This window comes from Labrus bergylta, chromosome 6 (genome assembly GCF_963930695.1).
Source record: "Labrus bergylta chromosome 6, fLabBer1.1, whole genome shotgun sequence".
In the NCBI taxonomy this organism is placed as follows: Eukaryota; Metazoa; Chordata; class Actinopteri; order Labriformes; family Labridae; genus Labrus; species Labrus bergylta.
In genome coordinates, this window is record NC_089200.1 from 31607071 (window position 1) to 31619307 (window position 12237).

Sequence of the window (12237 nt, forward strand, 5' to 3'; positions counted from 1 at the left end):
CTGCTTCTACTCATACTGCTCCTACTGCAAAAAATAAAATAAAATATATTTTCTAAACTGCTATTAAACAACTGATGAAATAAACTGGCTTGTCCTTTTATTAACCATACATTGCAATTTCTCAAATTAAACTTCAGGTTTGATTTATTTTAACATGATTAAAGATTTTCAAAAAGTCAGGTATTTATTTTCGTTTTTTTAAGTTAACCCTTATAAATTAGTGAAATATTAGATGTTGAACAAAATATGTTGTAAACTTTTGCTCTAATAAGTTTGTTAGACATATCAATATTTTTGTTAGTTTTATTCTCTTCATTTTTAACTGATTGTTTTTCAATACAACACTTTGTTTAACTTTAATTGTTTAACTTTAATTGTTTAATGTTTAATTATAATGATTATCATTATGATAGTTATGTTGTGAAATTATTATTATTATTGGTAGTAGTTGTAGTATTTAACATTTTTACGATAACCCTATTTCCAGAAAGTTTGTACACTATGTAAAATTTAAACATTGAAATTAAGTAATGCAAATAATAGACTAATATAGGACAGTAATAGGTAGAATTCAAAGAGCATTACATTAACACCAAAATGTCAGTTGTTCAACAGTTATGTTTGTTATGTTTATCAATGGCAGTAAAATAAATGAAAAATCAGATGAGCAGCAGGTTAAAATTTGACAGTGAAGCAATATTCTAAGCTTAAAAAACGTCTTACTTTAATCAATACAAACTAATAAAACTCAGCAATATGTAACACTTACAGCTATTGCTTTCTGAGGGATTCACACAAGGGATTACTTTGGATTCAACAAGGAAATGTATCCAGATACAGCCATGCTTTTTCTCTGTTACAGTCCCTGCACTACTACTTCCTACTTCCTGTTTCCTTCATCTTAACATATTTTAAAATAAAGTAAAATAAATTCAATACATTCAGTCAAATTAGTATTTTAAAGCATAAAACCCATCAAGGGAAGAACCACCATGTTTAACACAAATAAAACATATTAAAAGTAAAAACTTTGAAATGCCATTGATTTTGGAATATTGTCCATGTTGGGACTTGGGACTATTGCAACAAAAAACTGTAGAAGTATTGAAATGCTATAATAAACCCCCTTGTGGAACAAATAACAATTAACAATTAATTATGACTGTGCTAGAAAATAATGCAACACTTTAAGAATGTTTCTTGACATAAAATTGTAAGACTGAAGCGGTATTTATTGCCTACAGTACATCTCATCATTAAAAGATTCAGAGAAGCTGAAGAAATTTCTGTACAAAGGGAATGAGGCCAAAAAACAATATTTGTAGTTGTGATCTTCAGGCCCTTGAATGGTCCTGTATCAAAAACTAAGGGTGAACATACTTAACACAACATTTACAAATGCTAGCTGGAACTCTAAAGAGGAAACGGTATATAAACCACCAGTTCCAGCATTGCGGCCTCCTCTGGGCCCAAGGTTGTTCAAGATGGACTGGGGAGAAATGAAAAACTGAAGTTTGATGAGTGAAAATTTGACTCTGTGTTTCGAAATTCTGGACTTTGCCTTGTCCTAAGAGGGGAGGGACAATCTGGTTGGTTAACAATGCTAATTTCCAAAGCCAGTATTTATAATGTTATGTGGGTCATAAGTACACATGGGTAACATGCACATTTGAAAAGGCTCCATTAATGCTGAGCAACATATATGTTCATGGCGCCACACACAGCTCATAGAACCTCAGACCATTTACTGTAAAAATAATGGACGGGACAAGGTCCCCGGTCTAGTGAAGCTTTTATTTTTAGAGCTCCCCCTACTGACTGGCTGCAGAATAGGTCATAAACCCCGCCTCCTCAATGATAACAGACGGGATGTGGGTCAAACTGTAAAGCTAAAATACTCGTCACATAATTTTTTTCCAAACCTAAACTCTGCTGTGATCATTAGTTATTATCACCCTACATTATGTACAAGTGCTCATTTTTCTGTGAAGTTTGTTTTAAATAAGTTATTTGAGGTTGAAAAACGGGATTTTACCTCATATTTGACGATGATTGACAGCCGCCGATCTTGCGTAGCTCTCTTTGTGAATAGCAAAAGTTACGTAGTGAAGGAAAGCCGAGACGCCATTGAATTTTTCCGTTCAGTTTTTTTGTCTTTTTGGAGCTGGCAAAATGAGTTGTTCTGCAGTAAACTGTTCTAACCGACCTGTGGGAGCTAAGGGATCTTTGCAGTTTTTTCGGTAAGTAAAAAAGTGATTTATGTGTCATTGGTTAAAGTTGTTATCTAGCTAGCTAACACATAAGCAGTCTAAGGTTAGCTGAAATGTTGTAAAGCTAGGTTACTTATCCGGCAGGATTTATCTTTTTATTTTATTTTATTAAATGAGCAAACCTAATAGCTGACATGTTATGTTTCTTGATATTGTTATATCGTTATTGTGATTGAAATTGTATTTAAAACCAAGAATCGTAATATAAAATCCGCTCATAGATGCGGTTCATTGACTGTACAGTTATTTTACAGCAAAAATAAATATGTCTGGTAAAGTCTTAAAAAAGTATCTAGGACAAAAACAAAGTCACATAATTGTAATCTGGCCTGCATCATTACTAATGTGTACATGTTTACAGCCTGAGTGGTAAGTGGGCTATACACCTTGCAGGCTGAAATTCAAAGTACTATATACGAGGGTAGAATATTTCTCTATGTATCCAGATAAAACTAAAGGTAAGATCTGATTTAATATAATTGTTACTTATTTAAGAGACTAACCGAAACATGAACACAAACATCAACAACCGGCGGTGGTGTAATGTAATATTAACCGAGCATCATGCTGCTTAAACTGATAAATATTCTGCATTGTCTTCCACACACCAATTCAACAGTCACAAGTTGATCATATTGTAAATGTAATGACGCTCATTGAAAAATTGTTCTAAAAATTGACAAAACCTGACAAACATTGCGGTGATTGTGACTGTGTCTGTATTTAACACCTTTGAAAAGAAGGTGTTAATGCAGGAGACCAGTGTTACACACAACATGCTGCTGTTATTGTAGTTAGGAGGAGACATAGGCACAATAAAAGAAGACATAAAGATCACGTTTTTCCCCACATGTTAATATGTTTTAAATGTCATGCATTTATTTTTGATTTTGCTTCAATAATGGTTAACGAAGAGAAACACCATGATTAAACTACAGGCTGTTGTTGCCTTTTTATAGCCAAAGAAAACTGAACATTCACAGCCTCTGTATTCAAAAGAATTTCAACACTGACAATTATGTCGTCCTATTTTCCTCTTTTCACCAACATTATATTTTAAACAGGGATTTCCTTTTTCTCTGGTCCCTCGTCTCTCCCCCAGCTCGCCCCCTCTGGTGCGCTCCTCTCCATAATGCGCTCGTCTCCTCCCTCTAAAGCTGCTGCTACTCTGTAGGACGCTTTGATTGGGACACCTCACCAATAAAATACTATTTTATATTTTATAATTTTACTCTCCAAAGGCATATGAGCATGTGCGTGACAACTTTAACAAAGCTTTACCACACAGTCACACCATCCGCACAGCTGATCCAGGATTTACTGTAGCATCTTTTACAGCACTAAAAGGTCATGTACAGGCAAACAGAGAGAAGGGAAAAGAAACAATCTGTGCTCTCAAATAACAAAGCAGTCTCAAATCTTTTTGAGGAATTCCAGCTAAAAAAATTCTACTTTGCATACAGTACTTCCTCTGATAAATACAGTGAAGTACTTTGATTGTATTTCTGTGGTGTTCCTGTAGGTAACCATGATGCAGCCAGACTGAAGCAGCAGGTTGTGAAGGTGGACGCCATCATCTTGTCTTTGCAGTGCTGATTCTGAAGAGAACGCCTTCACATAGGACTCAAAGGTAAAATGATCTCTCATATGATTGGACCGTGTTATTGTAACCGCTATCGGCATCAAAGTAATTTTAGTAACAATTTATAATCCTTCCTAAAATGTAAGGAAGACTAGCAGAAGATTTTAACAACCTCTATGGTTCTGCAAGAAGTTCATGTTTAAATTGTTCTTCTTTCTGTCTTCAAGGAAATCAATGCCCAAAGGAAACAGCAGTCCAGACTCTGATTCCAGCTCCGGTGAGGTTCTGCACACAAATTGGCTGTCTGGTTATATGAGAATATTTAACATTAGTTTAATTTATCAGGCTGGCCCATGTGATGACAGTTTACAATAATCTTCAATAGAAAGTGGCAGGAACACTTTTGTCTTAAAACATAAATTCATAAAGCTGATCATATTATTGGATTCATCATGTCTTATTATATATTTTGTTTTTCCTCATAAATAGTTATCCTGTCATAAAAACAAACTTTAGAACCTGAAGTTTAGCAGAACCTGAGGACAGATCTGATTTCAGGTCTGAGGCATAAACATCACAGTAAAATTCATTATACTTTACATTTAACTCTGTGATTGTTTTTCTTAATTACAGAAGATGCCTTCAGATTCAGATCCATCAGCAACACCTGACAACGGAGGACTCGTCCCGAGCGTTTCCTGTCCTCTCTCGATGGTCTTCTTCTCTTCAGTTAACTCTTGAAAACAGCAGCACGAAATGCCAGACTGTTTGACAAGTCTGTGATTGAATAAATTGAAATGGAATCTCATACGTATCTTGCTATGCTTATTGGCTTTAAATGTTTAATATTAAATAAGTTTGAAGGCCATTTATCTCAGACGAGACCAGCTGAGCTCATCTGTTAGCTTTGCTGTTGTCTTAGCTGCTGTTGTCAAGAAGAAATGAATGTCAGTTCAAAGCCTTTTCAAATGTGAGCTATAAACTTAACTGCTAAATTATTTTAATAATAATTTAGCGACCAACAGACATGACTCACATTGCAGACTATCAGTTTCTAACAAAAAAAACATATCTTACCACCTTTAGCCTACGGTCTGTGGTGCTAACCTAGCTTAAATATAGCTTAAATATAGAACGATTTCGTTAAAAACAGAGGACCCAGCAGCCCACGTATTTTCAATAATGATCAAAACAACTGGATTTTTTAAAACACAGTGTTTAAATATTGGACTTTGAATACGGCGGTTTGTTGTACTTACACATCATAGACCGGCAGAGTGCTTTCGGCGTAGCTGGGCTGCGTAAGTCATCAGGGCAGTACGCTAAGTGGGCAGGGCGTGTTACCAGGGCTCCTGCCCCCAGACCCTACTGCGCAGACTCTGGTTCCAAATGACGTCAAAATTGCAAGATGGAAGCGCCCTTAAGCGGCGTATATTGGCTTCAAGAACGTTGAGTGGGAACAGCTACAGTGCACGCCCACTGCCTCAGACACAGCTCACAGAGCCACAGACACAGCTCATAGAGCCATAGACACAGCTCATAGAGCCATAGACACAGTACAGCTCATAGAGCCTCAGACACAGCTCATAGACCCACAGACACAGCTCATAGAGCCACAGACACAGCTCATAGAGCCACAGACACAGCTCATAGAGCCATAGACACAGTACAGCTCATAGAGCCTCAGACACAGCTCATAGAGCCACAGACACAGCTCATACAGCCACAGACACAGTACAGCTCATAGAGCCTCAGACACAGTTCATAGAGCCACAGACACAGTACAGCTCATAGAGCCACAGACACAGCTCATAGAGCCACAGACACAGCTCATAGAGCCACAGACACAGTACAGCTCATAGAGCCACAGACTCAGTACAGCTCATAGAGCCTCAGACACAGCTCATAGAGCCACAGACACAGCTCATAGAGCCACAGACACAGCTCAGACACAGCTCATAGAGCCACAGACACAGCTCATAGAGCCACAGACACAGCTCATAGAGCCACAGACACAGTACAGCTGATAGAGCCTCAGACACAGCTCATAGAGCCTCAGACACAGCTCATAGAGCCTCAGACACAGCTCATAGAGCCTCAGACACAGTACAGCTCATAGAGCCTCAGACACAGCTCACAGAGCCTCAGACACAGTACAGCTCATAGAGCCTCAGACACAGCTCATAGAGCCGTTTATGTACGTGTATGCAGTGCATAGAGAATGTATGTAAACAAGCCATCAAAATAGCTACATTGAAAAAAAGGCGAAGTGGATGATTATTTGTCTTCAAACTAATATCTTATTGACATATCTAAAATATTACAGATATCCAAATCATGTGAAATCTTCCAATGGTGAGACCATAGAGGTGTAGATGAAAGGTGGTTGTATAGAGTATATAGTTTTCCTTAATGTTAGACGGTACAGTATAACTGGCTTTGTTGGGCCCTGAAGTATATCCAGATAACAGTTCATTTATGTCCTTTTGATCTCAGTTTGGTCTGACTCGTCGATCTGTCTCCTCCTCCACCTCCTCTTCCTTTGATCTCGTTTTTGCCTTTTTATTTGATGCTGTTTAAGTTGTAGAAAAGTACAATACTTCTCTCAAAATAAACTTCACTAAAAAGTAAAATTACTGATTTTAAAAACTCCTCAGAAATAGGACAGGGACACAATAATTACTCAATTATACACAAGTAATTTAATTTGTCACTTCACCCCTGCTTAAATTGAATGCATTTAACTTTTCTTCTATATTTTTTCTCTCTAATCACTCTCCTTAATGCATCATCTTGCCCTTCTACCATAGGGTACCACAGAAAAGCCCATCCATTTAGAGTCTTTTTCTTTGGTTTCAGGTGACGAGATGCCACTGGCTGGGGAAGTGTCTGCAAAATGTCAAAGTAAGAGAGGTAAGTTAGTACAACTTATGGTTAACACACTCAGAATGTAAGCAACCCTTGCTTTATTAATAACACCCCTGGGGCCTATACCATAAAGCGAGGTATCTTGGGTTACCTGTCTTCACGAAATCAAACAAAAGAGATCATGCTGAGTCACGTGAAGCTGATTATTAACCTGATAGATCAACCCAGAGATTTTGTAAGAATGTTCACTAAAAGGAGTTTACTGCTGATTACTTGAAAATAAAATGTTTAAATACTATTTTTATTTCTCAAATTCACATTGCTAACATGTTTTTAGTCAGGATCTTGCCCAATGGGATCATGTTACACTGCATGCAGACTTTCTTTTTGAAGTTATTAACTGTCTTGTTTTTTCAGGTTCATCGCAAACCAAGAGAAAAAAGTGGTCGGAAGAAGAAATGTTGTTGAGAAGACGCTCATGGACTTCATCATGACAGGAAAGGTTAAAGCCCAGTGTCTTCAGTGCATACAGACTTCATCCACAGCCCTTCAGAACAGGAGTTGGGAGGCAGTTAAATTCTATGTGAAAAATCGCATTGACGCTCAAAAGCGGGATTCCCTGAAACAAAGGTAAGCCTTGAGATGTACAAACTATTTCCTTGTAACCTGCAATCATGGCTTCACATGAAGAAAACGCACAAGGACTACTTGTAGTTCTTTGGGGAGCTCAAAAGAATCCCATGAAAAATAGAGACTTGAAGGGGGGTGTTTAAAGACAGTAAAACAAAGGCAAGCCTTGACATTTAGGCATGGACTACCTCAACACCAGGACTAATCTCAGTGTCTGGAGTGCAAGAAGACTGATATTATTAAAGGGGAGTCGATAGTTTCCGAAATGTTTAATGTGCAAAAAAAACACTAGCACTTAAAAGCGAGAATGAGAAAACACATTTGTGAACAATTTCAGGAGTTGAAAGTCTCGCCTGTTTACTGTATTTTCCTTTTGTCTGCACAAGAGCAGCTGAGTTTACCTAAATATAGTAAGTTGCTGTAGTCTATGTGTCTTAGTCTCTATGTCTCTGTTTATAGATTGTAAAAAACGATCAACAGATTTACTGATCATAAACTATAATCAGTTGATATTTGTTGTTAAGTGCCAAAAAATATTGGGAATTATTTCCCAGAGCCCAAAGGGATGTTTTCAACAGCGTATTTTGTCTAGCTAGAATTCCTAAACTGACAGTTCATTTTTGTAAGCTGTGCAAAGCAAATGTTTGATTTTTTTGGCTTGAAGTTAGCTATATAATTCTATATACAGTTCACCCATCTTAAGAGTTTTGTACTATTGAAATAATAGTATGGAGAGCTATAAAGTTTGTGAACCGTTATACATTTAAAACAAATGTAAATACTGTATTTGAATATATCTCCAACAAAATGTATTTTGAAATCTCATTAAGCATGTATGTGTTGCATGGCTTGTTTTTTGAGTGTTCATCTTTGGAACTAATGTTTTTGCATATCAATAATGATGTGTAATAATGTTGTGTTGCAGCTTGCAGGTCTTTGAACTTACCACACTCAGTGTACAGTTTTTGTACATTTCTTTAAGATAAGATAAGACACTTTATTGTCATTGTATGCGATACAACGAAATTTGGTTGGTGACAAACAGCCCAGAAGCAATCTATGAGATAAAAATAAGATAAAATACAAATATATTAAAACAGCAGGTTAGGCAACATACAGCAGCACACAATATATACAAAAAGTACAGGAATAAGAGTTATTGCACAGAGTAACCATATTGCAGCATGTTTAAAGTGCAGTAGTGCTACATTATTTCAAGTCTCAAGTTTAATTTGAAATCTTAACACTCAAAAGTGTAATGTACATGTATATTTGTTTTATAATACAATGCAGTTATAAAATACTTAAAGGCATTTACAATAGTTTAAAGGCTGAAAGGCTGCATTTTTGTTCATACTGTCATTTTTAAGTACAGTGACTTTGGAATACAGCTCTTCAGTTTTGTATTTACAGTGCAGTAAATGTTTAACAAGAAAGCAAAATAAAAACTGCTGACTGATCCATGTAATACAGACATTTTAAAGCTATTTCTTGACTCTAAACTTTCCTTGTATTGCCTTGCTTAAACAAGCCTGTAAATATATTACATTTTTTGTTCTTTTGACAAATGTGAAACAGTGACCCCTGGTGGTGGTTTGTAGTAAGACACAATGGGTTTGTCCTCACCGGAATAGAAAAACCAGAAAAAAATTAAGATTGATACTTGAATACCTTTTAGATTTTTTGGAGTTAAAACAAAGCCATGATAACATTTAGAAAATGTTACCCCCACCTTTCACCTCCTAGCAGGAGTCCCCACGAGTTAGCATAAACAAGTACACTCATAAAACTGATTCAAGCCCTTCTTAGATGTGACACACTTAAGTATTGTTGGATTTATTTAAAAATATCTAGTTTGAAAATATACACATATATATTTAATCAGTGAAACATAAAATGTATGATAATTTACCCTATGGGATTGATTTGATGTTGATCAACACAAAATAAATGAGTTCGAATGTGGAGCCGCCCTTTGCGCATGTGCGATACCATCTTCGCGGGCATAACTCATTAGCATAACGTCTTCTGGCTGGAGTGGACCATATCAGTGGGAAACCGTCTGCAGGTTGAAATTCGGTCTTTGGTAAGTATTCATTTTTTTGAGCTGTAGTACTTTAGACTGTACCGCTGGTGTATTCAGTGCTGTTTACCAAAATTTGTGCAATGTTGATGGGGGCGAACTTTACTTTGAAAGTCCGAGTTTGCAGGCTAGCTTGGTAACTTCCAACATGGCCACTAGCTAGCATAATAGTCCAGACATGAACATAGCAGTCGCAAAACTGCAATTGAGAAATGCAAAAGAATTGTGAGGCGAATGAACTTGCCCTCACTTATTATTTTACTTAAGATAGGCGTGAGGAGCATGAGCGGGGAAGATTGTGGTCTGTTGTCTGCCCGGACACCGCGGTGTCTCTGCGGTCATACCGACCAGCGGATTACTTTCCCCTGAGAGCTGGACGGTGAACCAAGAATATTTATCTAACTCTTTGTTGTGCGTGTATTTTAAACCTGTTCAATAGCAGTGTTTCCCTTACCAATATATTATAGGTGGCGAAGCCTCCCGAATTTCTAAAATGATTTATTTAACATTTTCACTGCGTCGTGCCAACCTGCTGCACCAACGCAGAGGGCAGAAGACAGGCTGCGCTTAATATGATTTACCAGTGTTTACAGACATGTGTAATCATCTAACTGTATGTTTTACTGATGTTATGATGCACGTCATAACGGAAATATCCTGTGAGTTTCGGTGAATAAAACTTTAGTCTTCATCACTTTTTCCGCGTTTAAATTCATATATGAAGTCAGCAGCAGTACCATCTGCCACTCTGTGTGTATATTTACTTCAAACTTCATCCTGATCAGTTTTGGGGAGATTGTAATGCTGATCAGTGCCGTGCAGCGCCTGTGCATTCACTCGCGCACATTACTCAGCTGATGCAGCTGATCGTTAATCCTCCTCCTGCTCCTGCAGAAGTCTCTTTTCTGTTTATATTCCAGTGTATGATTTAAGTATAAAATGTATTATACATTAATTTGCATCAGCCAGTCTAATACATTTTAAGTATTTTTTTGAAACCAAGATAATAAGATAAACATTTATATTACTACAACAGGGACACTTGCATTGTTAAAGCAGTAATGGCAATAACATATTTAAGGAAAAAAAATGCTATGAGTGATTATTTAAAAGTTCTGATTTAGTGCCAGTGCCATGCTAATACAAAGCCTACAAAGCTCACAGTTATTAGAATGTCTTTTTTATGTACTCTGACACTTTATTTACATTACATACATACACTACAGGTATATGTCTTAATCATTAAACCAAAAAAAAAGTTGGTAATAGTTTTGAGAAGAAATAGGCAACTTCACTGGTACCATTAAACATTTATAAAATTGGAAAACATCTAAATGTATTTATGTTTATATTGAGTATTAAAGGGGTTTTCTTTTACACTCAAACACTTGTCAGATACAGTTGGTGTTGTGCTTGCCTTGTTTAACTCCATCATCTCCCGCGGTCTCTGCCTCTTTTACACCCTCTCTCCTTCAGTAAAGCTGTTGGTTAAGCAGTAAATGTACATTCTAGGTTACAGATTGTCAGTGAATACATGCAGGAAGGTTAATGTTGTTCCTTTGTGTTTGATATTTTAATAAAATGACAGAATTTAAAATAATTTCATGACTTGATCTTAGTTATTGAAGCTTATTTGTTTGTAAAATAATTGCTAGTCCATTGTAAATGTTCAAATTTTATCTCTTTTCATTGGTCAGAGCTTTAATTCAATTTCGACTTGTCTGCATTTCTGGGTATTCTGGTATTTGCACTCACAACTTAATGTGTTCTCATCTTTTGCAGTTTGATCAACTTTTCCAAGCTTCTTGTGGCAGCCTCCTAGTGATTGTAAGTAATAGGTTACGTGTTTAATGCTGGTACAAGCTGATCTCTATCATTGTCATCCTTTCGATGTGATATATGCTAATTCTCTTTATTCTCTATTTCAGGATTATGGATGTGGCAGTGTTAAAGGTTAGTGTCATTGTTAAACCTAAATGGTCTGAGCTCTAGATGCCAGGCTTTTGCACAATCTCAAAACATTTTTTTATTTTAATCTTAAACATAACTCTAATGTATTGCTTTCCTCTCCTTCTTTTTCTTTGTGTCTGCTCAAGATTAGATTAAAGGTGTTCCAGCATGGCGAGCCCAGCTGTTCTGCGGATCATCTTTGGTGACGAGTCTGACTCAAGAAAACTGACCCTTGATTCTGGAATTTCATCAGCAGTGGAGGAACTACATTCGTTAGTTAAGACATTCTTTCAACTCAAAGAGGACTTCAGGTTGCAATATATGGATACTGACTTTAACGGGTATATGAACTTAACTTCAGTGTCTGAAATTAAAAACAAAAGCATGCTGAAAGTAGTATACATTCCTGTTTTTTCATCACTCTGTATACAGTAGACTCATCTGGTGAGCACTCAAGTACCACTTGCCCAGATCCTGGAACTACTGCTTCGTCTATAGACTCATCCTGCAGTGATGATACACTGTTCACATCCACCCCACATTCATCTCCAGAAACTCAGCCATCAAAGTTGTCTTCCTGGCCCAAGGTGTTTGTGGTACCCAAATTCACCTACGATGCAGAGTTTGAGCTACAAGACAAGAATAGAGAGTTTGAGACAAATGGAACACACTTTAACCCTGGCCCAAAGTTAAATGGAGTCATTCTTGATGGGCTAGCCCAAGAAATGTTGAAATACACAAAATATCCAAAAGACTATCAGTGTGAAGAGGTAGCAGCAGCATTGACGAGAGCTCATCCTTGTTTGGGGCAGCTGGGATCCAAGACAGGATTTTGGGGATGGAAACAGTCACTG